Genomic DNA, 13,841 nt, shown 5'->3' with positions numbered 1-13,841 from the left:
CATGCTGCAATGACGTCAAGATATCATTACCAATAAAATCCTCGGGGTTTTATTGCTGCGGAACGCCTCGGTTTTGACCTATTTGGTTTTGCTCTACTAACTTGTGGTTCGACAAATGGCAGTACTACTGTTGATATCTCTACATAACTATTAGCGCTACGCATTAAAACCATCCCGTGAGACATCAATCTCATCCCACTGGACCTCAAAACCAGCTCCCTTTTCCTTGGTAGCCAAACTGCCCTGCGAGGCATCAGTACCATCTCGCAGTGCAACAAAAAAAAAACATCCCGTGAGGCATCAGTACCATCCCACGGGACCTCAAACCCAGCTCCCTTTCCATGGGTAGCCAAACCGCCCTGCAAGGCATCAGTACCATCTCGCAGTGCAACAAAACCATCCCGTGAGGCATCAGTACCATCCCACGGGACCTCAAAACCCGCTCCTTTTTCATGGGTAGCCAATCCGCCCTGCGAGGCATCAGTACCATCCCACGGCTGCCACCACTCTGTAAACCTCTATTTTAGTTCTTTATTTGTATGCCTTTTATATTGGCAGATGTAATGGTTTACGTAATTCCAGAGATAGACGATAAATGTTGGTACATGGTCTTTATTAAATAACGTGAGAATACACATAGAGAAAATAAGGTAGCACAAGAACAACTAGCTACGACGAAGGCTAAAGATGGACTGCCTTTAGAAATGAACCAAAAATATAACTTTTCTGGAACGGAAGTTCCAGCCATTGGTTGTTCGACCATGCCTGGGAACGAGCCCTTTCCCATGGCTAGCTTTGGTCCCAAGAGCCCCCCTGGAATGCTCTCGTTGACACATAAATGCCCAAATAACTAAGAAATGCGACACCCGGAAAAGCTTCTCGAATTGATGTTCTACATACTTTACAATATTAAAAAAAAAAATGCTGTAAGCGTGCGAAAATAGGACAATATGCCCATCGTGAGTATTTTCAGTTGGAAATTATTTGCCAGTTTTATCTTTCTTTATAGAAGGTAAGCATTAAAATATTTCCTTAATTTGACTTGGTAAATTTGTTGATTGACTGTATCGAAACTCTGATTGCATAATTCACCTTGGAAAAAAAATGTTCAGGACGTTGGTGGAAACTATTCTAACGGGTTAGATAATAGATTAAGAAAGCCTTGCCATGTTACTGGAAGACTAAAATCAACCTTACATAGATATAATTCTATACTTCAATAATTTCTATGAAATAAATTTGTGTAAAAAAAAGTATGTGAAAAAATAATCAATATCTTCTTCAAAATAATTTTGTATGGTGTCGATGCATAGCTTTATAAATATTTATGGGTAGTAAAGATGCATGGCTTTATGTATATATGTTTGGTCATATCAAATCAGGCCCCTCTCCTCTCTCTCTCTCTACATCTTCTAGATATAAACTAGGATTCATAAATAACCTATGTTGTTGTTATTTTTTCTCGCTTGTGCTGAAGAAAGGAAAAGATAAAAGGTGAAAAGATTGAAAGCCTGTTCTGAAACGTATATATTAACACTAATTGGTTCCTAATTATTTTCAAATAGTCTTAAAGAATAAAGTTAATCTTCACTCGGTTCGGTCCATTATAAAAGTTCTTATTGTAACCTGAATATAGTCCAAAGCGCCAAATTACACGCCTGTTTTTCTTTTCTTTTTTGTTGCTCTATTCGAGTTTACTTTTGACTTGTTGAAAAGTGTGGGTGTAGTTTTACTTGTTCAAAGCTAAGCTCACGGAAAAAATAATAATTTGAAAGCAATTCCTAGCCTAGTTCCAAGTCCGGATAGAATTACTATCGATAAGTCTAGGCTGAACACCCCAATGAACAACTTCCTAGCTTAGTGTTTTGTATATATTGCCTAATCTGCTCTTCTTTTTTTTATATATTGAAGAAATTTATTTAGTAATATTCAGTGTTTTCTGTCCATTTTTGTGTATTAATCTATGCGTGTCTCTAGATGTGATGCTTTTGCCGGTAATTTCTTGTGTGTGCAGTTCTTAGTGCATTTACTGAAACGCCGTGTCAACGCTTGGAAAAGCGTTGACTAATGTACTCTATGAAAGGCCAAAGTGTGTGTTAAATAGGGAAGTGGGAAACAGAACGCAGTGTTATTTTCTGACGTTTGATCTGCTCTTATTTCATTTTTTCTGATAAATATTTATTTGAATGCTTTTGTGTATTTACTCCTGTTCCAGTTAAATTACTTGATGAAAGTTCTTTAATAAACTTAATAAACTTTAATTCCTCTGAAATTCATATTTTACTTTATTTGGGTAGTTGTGATGCTTAAGTAATTGGTTCTAAGTTAAGTTCTGTTTTAATTTAAGCAGACAATCTATGATCGATTTTGCTGGTATTAAAAGACATGTGTTTTGAGACCTTAAATATCGAAGAAATACAATAGAGGGTGGAGAGCCTCAGGGATCCAAGAAAAGGTGTTGGTTGGCATAGATGGCTTCCACTTCTTCTTAAAAAACACGTAAGTAACTCCCACAGTTCTAGGACTTCAAGATAGGTCGGATGTCGTTAACATTAGGTATAATCTAGATAAATACTAGTTTAAATGCGTAAAACTCTAACAGACTCCATATGACACTTGCGGATTTCGGTGAAATATGAAACTGACAAACACAATCGTCAATAAATGCACGTGTGCTTTGATGAAACAGATCCATCATATTCATATAGCAATCTATAAATGAAAAAGGTAAAGAAAGACATTGTTGTGGTGATAAGGACAAGAGAATGACCTTATTTCAAAATGTTAGTTATTTTTAGTAGCCTACTGAAAACGGCTTGGCAAAGGTCCTTGCCGAAGTATCTGCTTTTTTCATTTTCGCTTTTTTTCTGTCAACTGGATGATATTACCCTCGTTGTCATGCGAGGGATGAAAGAGGGAAGCTTTGAATCGGAGGAGCATGCGCAGTTGTCATGACCTCAGGTGGCTTGTTGCCGCTAGTAGAAGATTAATGACAGTAAAAAGGATTGTAAAATGCAAGCTTAAACTTTTTAAAGGCTAGGCTTACAAAAATTAAAGACAATACATTTTTTAGTTTAATTTAATTCACTTTTAATATCACGAATGGAATTCAACAATAAAATTAGTTAGATTTTGCGCAGATGGTGTATCTTCACACTTTGTGGAGGGAGGGATGTCAAACCTTGAGTTTCCCAGGATACAGCGTTGAACCGTTTGGGAGACTGAAACTGGATGACATTAAATAGAAAATTATGGTCCAAATAACTTTGTATTAAAAATAAATTGAAATATCTATGGGGTATAGAGATGTCAATAATTGTTGTAGCGGGGCCAATAACCCTAATTTGTGAATCGAGCCCAAACTGTTATAACGCACATAAATTGTTTGATTTTCGGCGGATGAGCTTAGCATAAAAAATACTATTGCAAAGTTTAAATAAAAAAAGTCAATTTTTATTGTGACAGAAATAAATTTTCCTGGGAAAACTTATTAGCTTGAAGTTAGATTAGGCTCCTTGACATTAGCTTTGTGTCTCATTTGTTTGTTTCCGTCATGAATGTTTTCTTTTCTTTCCTGTTTCTCCTTCCTTTTATGTTTGTTTTTTCTCCTTTTTCTCTTTTTATTTATTTTTATGTGTTACTCGACATGCTTTTGATTTGCATTTTTATGTGTTTTTGCTGTGTCACTCCACGTATAATACTATTATATAGTGGGTGAAAAATAAATGATAGAAATAGCATGTGGCAATGAAACAATGTCTCAAGAAAAAAATTATACATATTAGTCCTTGGTAAATATTTTAGGATAAAAAAGGTATTTAGATATATTAATTTTATGGTCTATACGGTACTAAACTGACAAATCTCTCTTGCAAAGACCAAGCTTAACCTCTACTTCAAGAACCAATAGCCATAGCATTGCTTCAATATGATAAATGTCATGTAGATGAAATGTTATATAGAAATATTGTAAGAAATATGCTAAATCTCAATATTTTAGATCGATCAAATTATTGTACTAAAGTTGTGAAATAAGTAAAGACACAAAAAAATTTGGACCCAAGAAGCTTAAGTGTGAGTGGTGAAGTAATATAGTGCTTGAGTAGAGGTTTAGGTTTAGAAGGAGAATATTGTCTGAACCTGAGGTATCTGATATAGCCCAAGGTAATGTTCAACTTAAAAAAGCAATATTGTGTCAAGTAATTTTTGTTATTAACAAATCATTAGTATTTTGTTCTGAAAGATAATTAATAGCCAATTTGCATCTACATATAGATAGATAGACATTTATTAAGGGTAAAGCTTCTTTAGGACATGTCAAAAGCAAGACAACAGAAACACTTACGGATACTGTATAACACACCTAACAATACCATAACAGCAATAACAATAGCAAAAACAAAACCCATATTAAGCCGCATAATACCATAATGACAAAACAACAAAATAATACTTAATACTCCCACAGGTACTAACAATAGATAGATAAATATTTGATGCTTTGAAGCTACATAGGCTATGGCTACAAAAAAGAAAAATAACAAACAGAGAAGACAACTCTCACACAATCAACATTTCTTCAAGCACCCCCCCCCCCGTTCCTTAAATAAGTCTCTCTATAGGTTATTCCCAATTTAATAAATTTTGTAATCTTGTTTTATTTTTCCGTAATATTTTGATCACACTACTGAGACCAACCCCTCCCATGTCCCAAAACTAATAATTTTTTTTTCTTCAATCCTGTAATTCAGGACGGCCATGAAGTGACATAAACCATGAAGACAGCCATGAGCCATGAAGTGAAGCAGATCCTCACCATTGTTTCCACAAATGGGGCACATATAAAAATAGTGTTTGAATTCCACTGTCAGAGAATGCATGCTTAAGATATTTGCCACAATATCGCTTAAGTATCCGTACTGAAATAAAAATAACGCAAAACTGTAAATTCAGGAATAATAAACCTAGACCACATTTTATCTTAAAACTGAGTGAGGGAAAAAAAGAAGGGATTCCGCCAATATTGATTTCACCCCCCCCCTCCGCAGCCAGAAGCCTAGCTGATGACAGACATATAACAAAAAAATCGCAGTGAGGACGAGAGAATCGTCTTGCCATTCCCCCAACACAAAATCCAGAAACATGTCTCGCCCCCTTCCTTACATCCAAACTGTCTCTTAAATTTTAACCGATACCTCAGTCGTTAAATAAAACAAGGTGGATGTATATAAATAGTTTATCTCTTGCTTTTTTACACATAGATGGGGGGGGGGGGTAGAAAACCATAGAAGGGTTTCTTCTAGCATTACCGAAGCCGTAAATATATATATAATAGACTGTGCCCTATCGTTGATGCCTATTAAAACATTAATTGACTGTTACAGATGGAAGTATATGTGTTTGTGTCATTAAGACATAAACACATATACTTCCATGACTCACGACCATACTGCTAAGTTTGAGAATGAAATTATAACCGAATTAAAGAATCTAAAACAAAATGGCAAAATCACCCCACAATTGTATTATAAATTTCTCCCCCGAGGTAGCTTTTGCCCAAATTTTATGGTTTACCGAAATTACATCAGCAAGGTATTCCCTTAAGGCCAATTGTAGCATGTACGAAAGCCCCTGCTTCCAATATTGGAAAGTCGTTATATACAGCCTTCAAACCTTTGCTTTATTTCCTAAAGTTGTACATATCTAATTCGGTAGATTTAGTAGAAAAACTTGAAAATGCAAGCATTTTAGAAAATACAATAGTAAGTAGTTTTGACATAGTTTCTATGTATGCAAATATTGATTTAGGAATATCTGAGCAATTATTAAAAAATAAAATAGAAGAAAACTATCATTTAATTAAAGATTCAACAAGAGGAATAGACTGCGAGGTTTTAATGTCCCTAGTCGAAATTTGTAATAAGTATTCAATGTATTTTCAGTTCCGTAATTCTTTTTATCAGCAAAAAATGGACTCCCGCTATCCAGGTTATTAGCGAACCTTTATGTAGAACACCTTGAAAATTGGCCCTTAAATTCATATTTTTAAAACATGTCTGTTGGAGGTGTTATATGAATGATTTAATATCACTTTGGAATTATGGAGAAAATGAACTTAGGGGCTCACCCCCCACAAGTTAAAAGAGGTGTTGTTACATCTCTTGTCGATCATGCCCTAAACATTTGCTCTGAATCTCACATCACACGTTACATTTGGAACTAGATATTCAGAACTAGATCATATAAGGCTAGCAGACAGGTTTTCTAGGGTCATGTGCCAAGCCGGACATGTTTCAGAGTTAATAATAAACAGGTTAGTAACCTGTAGCTTATAGCTATCAGGGATCTCGTCCTGTATTGCTTACATTATTAGAGGTGTCAAGGGTATCTCAGTTGGATAAAGGCAACTCAATTTGGTATGAATGATCTTAATTGATGATTTGAATAATAGGATGAAACAGAGGACAGTAAAATTCTTTTTTTTTAATTTGATCATATGAAAGTAGTAAAAGGATTAAAATCGATTACCAACTACAGGTAAGTCTGAGGGGTTGGTAAGTACAGAAGTCAATTGATTTAAGTACACTCATACTTTTGAAATTTTCATCGCTTACCAGTTAAGGTAAGTCTGAGAGGATGGCAAGTTAATATAAATTTAATATCGCAATTTAATATAAAATTGGAATAACATCATTGATATCAATCTATGGAAACGGTTACTGCTGAAAAGGTGATCATGCGACAAGGTGATCATAAGAACATCTTATTTTATGAATGATATTTGGTTTTTTAATAAAGTTGGGTTTCAGTTTCCAGAAATAAGAACATCCATGTTTAAAATACATCTGATTTTAATAATAATATTGGATTTTTAATGAAGTTGTGTTTCCGTTTTCATAAACAAGAACATCCAAGTTTCAAATACATATGATTTTATTAACCATATTTGATTTTTTTAAATAAAGTCGAGTTTTAGTTTTCAGATATAAGAATATCCACTTTTGAAATAAATTTTATTTTATTAAAAATATTTGATTTTTTAAAGAAGCTGGGTTTTAGATCTCAAAAATAAGAACATCCACGTCTGAAATACATCTGATTTTGTTAATAATATTTGATTTTTTTTCAATGTAGTTGGGTTTTAGTTTTCAAAAATAAGAACATCCATTTTCAAAACACATCTAATTTTATTAATAATACTTGATTTTTTTTTAATAAAGTAGGGTTTTAGTTTTCAGAAATAAGAACATCCAAGTTTAAAATACATCTGATTTTATTAATAATATTTGATTCTTTTTTAAAATAAAGTTGGATTTCAGTTTTCAGAAAACAGAAAATCCAAGTTTGAAATACATCCACTTTTATGAATAATATTTGACTTTTTAATAAAGTAGAGTTTAAGTTATCAGCAATAAGAACATCCACATTTAAAATACATCTGATTTTATTAATAACGTATGATTTTTAAATAAGTTGTGGTTTATTTTTCAGGAACAAGAACATTCATGTTTAAAATACTTCTGATTTTATTGACAATGTTTGATTTTTTTTTAATAAGGTTATGTTTTAGTTTTCAGAAATAAGAACATTCACGTTTAAAATACATCTGATTTTATTAACAATATTCGATTTTAATAAAGTTATGTTTTAGTTTTCAGAAAAAGGAACATCCACGTTCATTTACATCTGATTTTATTAATAATATTTGATTTTCTCTGATTTTAAAAATAATATTTGATTTCTTGATAAAGTTGGGTTATAGTTTTCAGAAATAAGAACATAGACGTTTAAAATACATCTGATTTTATTAATAATATTTGATTTTCTAATAAAGTTTTTTTTCGGAAATAAAAACATCCACGTTTAATTTAAATCTTATTTTATTAATAATATTTGATTTTTTAATCAAGTTGGGTTTTAGTTTTCAGAAATAACACCCACGTTTAAAATACATCTGATTTCTTCAATAATATTTGATTTTTTTTAATAAAGTTGTGTTTTATTTTTCAGATACAAGAACATAAACGTTTAAAGTACACCTTATTTTATTATCAATACTTGATATTTTAATAAAGTCGGGTTTTAGTTTTCAGAAATAGGATCATCCACATTTAAAGTACATCTGATTTTATTAATAGTATTTGATTTTTTCAAAAAAAATAAAGTTGGTTTTTAGTTTTCAGAAATAAGAACATCCACGTTTAAAACACTTCTGATTTTATTATTAATATTTGATTTTTTAATAAAGTTGGCTTTTTAATTTTCAGAAATAAGAACATCCGCGTTTAAAATACATCTGATTTTGTTAATAATATTTAATTTTCTAATAAAGTTGGGTTTTAGTACTCGGATATAAGAACATCCATATTAATTTTGACTTTTTGCATACCCCAATACTAAGCAATACTTTTCAAAAGACATTATTCTATCATTACCATCACAGGCCCGTCATATCGTCACTTAGAATATCATTTCCATCATACAGGTGTCATATCATCACTTCGAACAGACATTACTTTATTAATTTCGACTTTTTAGCATACTCCAATACTAAGCAATACTTTTCAAAAGACATTATTCTATCATTTGCCTCATAGGGATGTCATATCATCACTTAGAATAGACATTATTTTATTAATTTGGAGTTTATGCATACTGTTGGGGTTCCACCCCTGTTTCTTTTCCTTTCAGATAAATGACCTTTTTTCGTTCTAATTACATTTGCTTAGATTTGCCTATTGTATAATTTTAATGAAAATTTAAAAGTCACGTTTCTAAGCTATAGTTGTGTTGCAATAAGTAAGCTTTGAAGTAAATTCTATTTTTGTACTTCCTGGTTTGAGTCATTGAATAATAGGGCTGGGAAGGCAGAATTGGTTATGAATGGGGATTGAGATGACTGGCTGGGCCAAGCGAAGGTCCACCCCTATGAACAGTGCTGTAAAGATTATTATTTTAGAATTAGTCTACTTTGAGACCCCGTATAGGGAGTCTGTAATAGGAATTTATAGATGTGTTTATTGTGACCGTTTGGAAGAATACAAGTAAGGTATTTTCTACAAACTATGTACTAGTTTCCGTAACTCCGTAACGGTAGGGTAGGAATAGAATTACGAGATACCGTCATTATTATATTGACAGGGGGGTCTGTTACATCCAACGAGAGGGTTAGAGATTTTCTAGCCGTAACCCAAGGCGGGTACATTTGGCTTTAGAAAGTGGCCATTTGACCACTCGATCGCGTTATACCATCATACCCTGGGACAGGGTATACTGTAAATAGGGTAGTACCAAACCTGATATTTGCAGAACCGGTGTGGTAGACGCGGCGTCACATTATATTTCGGGGCCGCGGCTTTCCCCTCCAATAAGTGGTGACACCCGTATTTTACCACGCCAGTGGCGTTGTGGCCTTCCGGTATAACACTGGTGGCTAAATACCACGAACATTGGTGCCAGCGGTAAATATCAACCCGAACATTGGTGGCAGCAAGAAAAGATCCTATCAGTAAACCTGATAGTAAAAGAAGTCCGCGTTTTCGAAGAGACAAGTAATTTAGCCTACAAGAGTAGCATATTGTAATTACATATAGAGAAAAAAAATACGGAATCAATTAATAGATTTATGAAGATCTATTATGGGCCGTGACTTGTTAGATCATAATTGAAAAATTTACTAATCAATATATAGCTCAACTAATTAGTGTGAAAAAATATAAGACTAATCGACCCGCAGCAATTTTTCGCGAGAAACTGGAAGTTACATGGATAAAAGAATTTTCATTTAGACTGAAGAGGTATTTTGAAGTTAACGGAATTTTGAAATAATGTCGGACAGAGATAAGATTAACTCAATACCAAGAAGCCGAGTGCGAGTGAAGCCCATAGAAAAAGTAGGAAAATAGATAGAAAGGCTAATATGGAGGCCATTGAGACAGATCACCGAGAATACAAGAAAAAAATCCAGGCTGAGAAAGATGAAATTATAAAGAATAGAAAAGAGGACGAAAGGGCTAGAGTAGCCTATAAAGAAAGAGACAGGGGGAAAAAGAAACGTAGAAATGAAGCAGAAAGAGGAGAAAAGGCCCTATTGGAGGCTTTTGAGAGGGATCAACCGAAAAATTTCCGGGTTATCGGATGTATGGAGACCAACTAACCTTAAAAAGGCTAGCTCTAGATTAAATAGTCGTTCTAAGATATTTAGCAACCAAGATTTTCTAAAAAGAATCTTGTCTAAAGACATTAATCATAGCAATACGGAGTTTTGGTTAAGAGTAGCAGAATTCAACGGAGCTAGAAAGGCAGAAGATATTGCTTTCAAAATCCTTAAGGAGGCCGATAAAAAGCACTTACAAATATATGAAGAAATTGTTAAGGAAAACGAAAAAGAACGGTCGGCAATTGTGATTCAGAGTCATATTGACACTTTAAGAGAAGGGATGGAGGGTAAGAAGATTGTTCTTAAACGTCAACAGATTATTGAGGATCTATATAAGGAATTGGATAGGGTTTTTTTACGAGGCGTACATTGCTTACGAGGCGTACAAAACAGCACTTAGAGAAAATCTTCAATCCTACGAAAGGTTAAATAAGAGGGTTGAAAAATTTCAGATGGAAATTATTGGCCGGGTTCTTCTATTAATTAAGAAAAATTCTAGACCGCGAAAAGTATACACCTCTACTTTACATAAAATAGTAGAAGAGAAAATAGAGGAGGAAAGACAAAAACGTATAGAGGTTGAAAGAAAAGCCAGAGAGCTAAAAGAGGAGGAAGCTAGGAAACAAACAGAGAAAGATAAAAGAGAAAGAAAGGAAGAAAGACAGGCCCGTAGGGAGGCCTATACAAAATATTACCAGATATTGCAAAAACAATTGACAGACTAATGAAAACTCTTTGGGGAAATTCACAAAGTGACGTTCTATCACAAGTTACTTATAGATCGTCGGAAAGCCATAATAATTTGTCTAAGGATCAATTGTGAATGGCACTTACAAATATATGAAGAAATTGTTAAGGAAAACGAAAAAGAACGGTCGGCAATTATGATTCAGAGTCATATTGACATTTTAAGAGAAGGGATGAAGGATAAAAAGATTGTTCTTAAACGTCAACAGATTATTGAGGATCTATATAAGAAATTGGATAGTGTTTTTTTCCGAGGCGTACATTGCTTACGAGGCGTACAAAACAGTACTTAGAGAAAAGCTTCAACCCTACGAAAGGTTAAATAAGTTTCCGTAACTCAGGCAGGGTAGGAATAGAGTTACGAGATACCGTCATTATTATATTGACAGGGAGGTTTGTTACCTCCAACGAGAGAGTTAGAGATTTTCTAGCCGTAACCCAAGGTGGGTACATCTGGCTTTAGAAAGTGACCATTTGACCACTCGATCGCGTTGTCATACCCTGGGACAGGGTTTACTGCAAGTAGGGTAGTACCAAACCCGATATTTGCAGAACCGGTGTGGTAGACGTGGCATCACATTATATTTTGGGGCCGGGGCCTTCCCTCCAATAAGTGGTGACACCCGTATTTTACCACGCCAGTGGCGTTGTGGCCTACCGGTATAACACTGGTGGCTAAATACCACGAAAATTGGTGCCAGTGGTATATATCAACCCGAACATTGGTTGCAGCAAGAAAAGATCCTATCAGTAAACCTAATAGTAAAAGAATTCCGCGTTTTCGGAAGACGAGTAATTTAGCCTACAAGAGTGGCCTATTGTGATTACATATAGAGAGAGAGAAAAAATACGGAATCAATTAATAGAATTATGAAGATCTATTATGGGCTGTGCCTTGTTAGATCATAATTGAAAATTTTACGAATCAATATATAGCGCAACTAATTAGTGTGCAAAAATATAAGGCTAATTGACACGCAGCAATTTTTAGCGAGAAGTTACATGGATAAAGGAATTTTCATTTAGACTGAAGAGGTATTTTGAAGTTAACTGAATTTTTGAAATAATGTCGGACAGAGATAAGATTAACTCAATACCTAGAAGGGCGAGTGAACCCCATAGAAAAAGTAGGAAAATAGTAACAAAGGCTAATATGGAGGCCATTGAGAGAGAGCACAGAGAATATGAGAAAAAATGCAGGCTGAGAAAGATGAAATTAGAAAGAATAGAAAAGAGGACGAAAGGGCTGGAGTAGCCTATAAAGAAAGAGACAGGGGAAAAAAGAAACGTAGAAATGAAGCAGAAAGAGGAGAAAATGCCCTGTTGAAGGCTTTTGAGAGGGATCAACCGAAAAATTTCCGGGTTCCGGATGTATGGAGACCAACTAACCTTAAAAAGGCTAGCTCTAGATTAAATAGTCGTTCTAAGATATTTAGCAACCAAGAGTTTCTAACAAGAATCTTGTCTAAAGACATTAATCATAGCAATACGGAGTTTTGGTTAAGAGTAGCAGAATTCAACGGAGCTAGCAAGGCAGAAGATATTGCTTTCAAAATCCTTACGGAGGCCGATAAAAAGCACTTACAAATATATGAAGAAATTGTTAAGGAAAACGAAAAAGAACGGTCGGCAATTGTGATTCAGAGTCATATTGACATTTTAAGAGAACGGATGGAGGATAAAAAGATTGTTCTTAAACGTCAACAGATTATTGAGGATCTATATAAGGAATTGAATAGGTTTTTTTACGAGGCGTACATTGCTTACGAGGCGTACAAAACAGCACTTAGAGAAAATCTTCAACCCTACGAAAGGTTAAATAAGAGGGTTGAACAATTTCAGATGGAAATTATTGGCTGGGTTCTTCTACTAATTAAGAAAAATTCTAGACCGCGAAAAGTATACACCTCTACTTTACATAAAATAGTAGAAGAGAAAATAGAGGAGGCTGAATATACAAGAGGCTCTATACAAGAACGTAAAGAGGCTGAAAGAAAAGCCAGAGAGCTAAAAGAGGAGGAAGCTAGGAAACAAACAGAGAAAGATAAAAGAGAAAGGAAAAAAGACAGGCCCGTAGGGAGGCCGATACAAAATATTACCAGATATTACAAAAACAATTGACAGACTAATGAAAACTCGTTGGGGAAATTCACAAAGTGACGTTCTATCACAAGTTACTTATAGATCGTCGGAAAGCCATAATAATTTTGCGAGAAAATGGAAATTACCGAACATTAAACACTTTTACGAGAAAATAAACAACTTCGCTGACTACAGGGGGAGGTGGACCGGCCCATAAAACAAATTGGGAGGCTGCGCCACCCTCTCGGAAAAACGAAATACTTGATACGAGTGTTCAAAATGTTGATTATCCACAAAAATGGGATACGGAAGTAAAAAGACCACAAAATAGTGAAAATAAAACGCACGAGAATGACTTTTCGGGAAAATTTCCAGAAAATGGAAAACTAGAGAACACTTTTAATGAATATGAGACGCTAACAAGTACAGGCCAAAAGGAAGCGCTGATTGTACCAGAGAATAAGGAGACGAAATTTATTGTACGCGCTTTTCCTCGGAAAGTTCGAGAAATTTTAGTACAATATGAAAAACCAAATGTCGGAATTCAGTTCCCATTTGATGACGAAATATTTGTTTCTGCGGTAAGAATAAAGAAAACTAAGAGAGAGAAAAGAGAGACTAAACGGAGCTACAATGAAGTAATGCAGTCAAAGATGGTAGACACTGGAGTCCAAATCAGATTTAACGATGTTTTATTATTTTGCGCGAAGGACAAAATTGAGAAAAGTGAAAAAGAACAAATAAATGCAAAAAAGAGACAAAATTTGGAGATTCAACCTGAAAGGGCGAACAATTAAAAAATTTTGGATGGGCTGTGCCTTAATAACATAAATAATAGGGAGAAAAATAAAAT

At 34.3% G+C, this 13,841-nt stretch overlaps 1 protein-coding gene across 1 annotated transcript in view; it reads left to right on the top strand.

The window, feature by feature from the left end:
* Nucleotides 1-13,841, top strand: part of LOC148939800 (uncharacterized) — an 82,890-nt gene that overhangs the window by 25,533 nt on the left and 43,516 nt on the right. The window lies entirely within an intron of this gene.

The sequence above is a fragment of the Artemia sp. Qi Xiang Cuo genome, chromosome 20 (assembly GCF_049724085.1).
Source record: "Artemia sp. Qi Xiang Cuo chromosome 20, ASM4972408v1, whole genome shotgun sequence".
Lineage (NCBI taxonomy): Eukaryota > Metazoa > Arthropoda > Branchiopoda > Anostraca > Artemiidae > Artemia > Artemia sp. Qi Xiang Cuo.
This window is presented reverse-complemented; position numbering and strand designations above follow the sequence as displayed.